Below are 4,773 nucleotides of genomic sequence, written 5' to 3' on the forward strand. Positions count from 1 at the left end.
CATTCTCAACCTGTGGGTCTCGACCCTTTTGACAAACCCCTATCCCCAAAATATTTAAATTACAGTTCTACGGCTGAGCGAAATTACACGGAGTTACTATGCATTGCATTTCTATTATCTCCTCGCCAGTTGATGGACATCCAGGCTGTATCCATTTCCTGGATGTTGTGAATAGAGAGGTAATGGATGTAAATGGGCAAATGTACTGGCTGGGTTTGTGTGTCAACATGACACAAGCTGCAGTTAGCACAGAGGAAGGAGCCTCCCTTGAGGAGATGCCTCCATGAGACCCAGCTGTAAGGCATTTTCTCAATTAGTGATCAAGGCGGGAAAGGCCCAGTCCATTGTGGGTGGTGCCATCCCTGAGCAAGCTGAGCAAGCCAGGGGAAGGAAGCAAACCAGTAAGCAGCACTTCTCATGGCCTCTGCTGAAGCTCCTGCCTCCAAGTTCCTGCCCTTTGTGAGTTCCTCTCCTGACTTCCTTCCATGATGAACAGCAATGTGGAAGTGTAAGCTGAATAAACACTTTCCTCCCAATTTGTTTCTCGGTTGGGATGTTTTGTGCAGGAATAGAAGCCCTGACTAAGACAGCAAGTCTCTCTGTGGTGTGGCTGGATCATGAGATATTCTTTACCTCTAGGTTTTTGAGAGGCCTCCAAACTGATTTCCTCCATGACTGTGCCCATCGACATTCTCACCAGCAGTGTATAAACGTTCCTCACATCCACATTTCTTGTCATTTGTGCTCTTGCTGATGGCCCTTAGGAATAAGGTGAGACAGGGCTTGAAGTTCTAACAGGCCTTTTCTGAAGGACTAGGGCCACCGAGTCCTTTGAAGGGATTCCTGGCCATTTAAGTTCTTCTGTTGGAATTAGTGCCTGGTCTCATAGCCCATTTCTTAACTGTTTGATATGTTTTCTTAATAGTTGGATTTTTATTATTATTATTATTTGTATATTCTACACGAATCCCAAGCCTGCGGTGTAGCTGGCAAAGCTTGTCTCCCACTCTGGGGGACTCTTCTTCGCTTTATTGACAGTTTGTTTCTGCTCTGTAAGGAAACCTTTTAATTTCAGGACTCAGCTGCCATTTTATTTCTTGATTGTTGACCTGCCCCTGACATGCTTTCCAAGTTTTAACTGTTGTATTTTTCTCTCAGAAATAATTGAGTTACATGAAAGAATAAAAATTGGGACTTCATCTGGCAGAGTGACCCTGTGAAATGGGTATGTAGGCCCTGTTTGCTGTTCATTCAGGAAGACTCAACCTGGCATGCCAGGAGATGGGACCCTTGAGTTCAATTCTGTGGTAATTTTAAGCCATTGTGAGGTATGGGTTCTCCCTCTAGCCCTAGAATTTAGTATTGGATAAGATAGTGATAATTTTGACACGGATTTTATTTTTTTGATTCTTTGTGAATTTCATATTAGGCATCCCAATCCCACTCCCCTCCCCCTCGCCCTCCCCCTCCCCTATGCCCACCATCCAGGCTTGCAACCTCCCTCCCAACAGAGGAAAAACATCTTATTATTGTGGAAGCTGTAGTTTGTCGGTGTGTCCCACAGTGTATTTATTATATATAAGTACACTGTAGCTGTCTTCAGACACACCAGAAGAGGGCATCAGATCCCATTACAGATGGTTGCTGGGAATTGAACTCGGGACCTCTGGAAGAGCAGTCAGTGCTCTTAACCGCTGAGCCATCTCTCCAGCCCCCTTGTGCATACCTGTTTGCTTGCAAATGCCCATTGCAATGATTCTGTCTGGTACGAGGTCTTTGGTTTCTGCTACTCTATCAATACTGGGACCTCACTGGAACTGCTCTTGGATATCCTGTTATTTCCCTGTGTCATGGAGATCCTATAGCTTTGGATCTGTAGGACCAAACCCCTTCATGTGCTCCAGCAGTTCGTAGATGGTGCACGCGGTGGGGTGGGGGTGGAGGGCCATTCAAAGCCCCGAATCTGGGCCCGAGAGGTATTGGTGCTGATCAGCCCTCCAGCCCTCCCACTCTCCCACCTCCAGGCTTGTTCGCCAGCAATACTCACAACCAGAGCCAGCTCTATTCTGGTGCCCATGGACAACTCTTCTGCCTGCCATAGGTGGCAATGGATGATGGAGAGGAGGAGGATGTCTCTCCCTCCCCATGTCTTGTCTGCCCAGCAGACAAGAGGCAGAGCTAACTCTTCTGTGTTCATGCCCCGGAGTCTGCTCACCCGCAACCCACACATCCAGGACCAGCTCTCCTGTGCTGCCCAGGTGAGGTGCAGGTCCCATTCTCCCCAGCGCTGCAGCAGGTGAGGGGCAAGGACAGCCAGCTCTCCTGCCTGCTATAGGAGGCAAGGGAGGAGGGTAAGGGAGTACCTCTCTCCATTGCCCATTGCACAGCAGACATGTTGTAGAGCCAGCTCTCCCACACTCATATCCCCGAGTCAGCTCACCGGCTACTCCCACAATGTGCAGGGCCTTCTCTCCCAGAATGCAACTGGCTAGGAGTGGGATCAGCCCTCCAACCTTCATCCCCACGCCAAGGCCGTCTCCCACAGGATGCCCAGGCGAGGAGTGGGGCCAGTTCTCCACAACCCTCAAACATCAACAGGTCCCCAGGCTGTAGCCCAGACCAGGGACATTCATCTGGCCTTTAGTGGTGATAGAGCCCTGCTGCTGCAGGGCCATGGACACACATGTGCCCCCTGGTGGCAGCTCAGGACAGGACCCCGCCATGGTCCCAGGTGGCATTACCAGCTACTCATCATCAGTCTGTTCCTCACTCACCTCTCCTCACTCTCCAGTTCTGCCCCTCTTCATTATGCTCACGTCTTCCTGTTTTTCTCTCTCTTTCATTTCTCCACCCTTACTTACTCCTCTTAGTGGCACCCAGGGTCTCTGAGCATCCGGGGTCATCTCAGGAGTGCTCTGCCCCACTCACGCATGTGCAGTGCCAGACTGGAGGTCATCTCAAGCTAGCTCCTTGTTTGGTTCCCACAGGCTATCTGAGTAGCCCCGGGGTCGTTTGTCTTGGGCTCACAGTCTCAGGTGGGTTCTTCTAGTCTCCAGCTTGCTCTCTGTTCTGGGAACCAGTCAGGGCCTGCATGGCGCCTGGCTGGTGGGTCTCAGGCTCGGTTTTTTTAGGGAATGTTAGGCTACTAATCATTCAGGTGCCCACAGGTCAGAACACTGAGCATAGACATAACCTCTCTCCTCTCTGCCACCTACTGACACAATAGGATACAGCACCCATACCCGCAATGCCCCTGGAGGCAAGATAAATATTATTATTATTATTATTATTATTATTATTATTATTATTATTATATCCATTCTGCAAAGCGTTGCTGTATTTTGAAATGAAACTCCATCTCTAGAGATTAGATATTGTGATTTTCTTCTTACTCACCAAGAGTTTAAATGAAGAGCATTTTGAGATAGACAATAAGAGAACAAAATCCTTGACACTGAGAAGAACAAAAGAAGGAATAGTGGTGCCTTATCACTGCTTCAGTTTGGACACAAATTGCTGTCACGATGTCAAACTGCAGATCCAAGGGAGCACAAGAGTGAACATGTTTTTAAATCGATTCAGAGATCTGTAATGCAGACCCTCACAGGGACACAGCTCCTGCGACAAGCACGTGGGCGCTCTCTCTCCCATACCAGTTTGGTTTTAGTTTGTGACCGTAGGCAAGCCACATTTTTTCTACCATAGATTTCTCATCTGAAAAATGATAATGTGTGCTCCCTCCTATCTAGACACCAATGATTATCTCGATCGCTGTAAGGCACCATTAGACTAACTAGCACAAAACAGTAAAGAGAAACAGGCAGCAATTAAAAAGACAAACAAAAACAAACCTTCAAGCCTCATCTGCGGTTACCTCATTGGCAAGACTGCTGACTTCTGCCATTTTCATCCTGAAATTATCAAGCTGCAAAAGTCAGTGAACATAAGGCATGAGTGAATTTAACATTTTGTTTCTGGCCTGCTCTGTTGTAGGCTGTCATTACAGAATACCCCAAACTGGGTAATTTATAAACAAAATTAAATTATTTCTCATTGTCTGGGAAGCCAAGGGGCTATCCTCTGGCATGGACCTTCACATGCGCTATCTCGTGGCAGAAGGGGCAGAGGAAGGGAGCAACACGATGTGCTCTTATGTTCTGAAGGCGAACGGAAGTATCCAAGAATCTCAAAACTCCATCCTCTGCCACTCCTCACCGCTATGCCATGTGTTAGCACCACCACTATGACCTCAAAGGCTCTACCACACCTACTACTACTCCGGAGTCCCTACCACTGTCACCATCCCCACCACAGCACCAACCACTGTCACCATCACCACCACAGCACCAACCACTGTCACCATCATCACCATCCCAACCACTGTCACCATCCCCACCACAGCACCAACCACTGTCACCATCCCCACCACAGCACCAACCACTGTCACCATCACCACCACAGCACCAACCACTGTCACCATCCCCACCACAGCACCAAACACTGTCACCATCCCCACCACAGCACCAAACACTGTCACCATCACCACCACAGTCCCAAACACTGTCATCATCACCACCACAGCACCAAACACTGTCACCATCACCAATGCCATCCCAAACACTGTCACCATCCCCACCACAGCACCAACCACTGTCACCATCCCCACCACAGCACCAACCACTGTCACCATCCCCACCACAGCACCCAACCACTGTCACCATCCCCACCACAGTCCCACACACTGTCACCATCACCACCACAGTCCCAACCACT

The 4,773-nt window shown here is 48.9% G+C and overlaps 1 non-coding gene across 1 annotated transcript; it reads right to left on the reverse strand.

Annotated features, from left to right (window-relative positions):
- Window positions 1–3,133: 3,133 nt before the first annotated feature.
- LOC116885043 lies at window positions 3,134–3,264 on the reverse strand. The gene has a single exon (XR_004385929.1). It is a non-coding gene; the product is annotated as a small nucleolar RNA SNORA17 (small nucleolar RNA).
- Window positions 3,265–4,773: the final 1,509 nt, after the last annotated feature.

This window comes from Rattus rattus, chromosome 15 (assembly GCF_011064425.1).
Source record: "Rattus rattus isolate New Zealand chromosome 15, Rrattus_CSIRO_v1, whole genome shotgun sequence".
In the NCBI taxonomy this organism is placed as follows: Eukaryota; Metazoa; Chordata; class Mammalia; order Rodentia; family Muridae; genus Rattus; species Rattus rattus.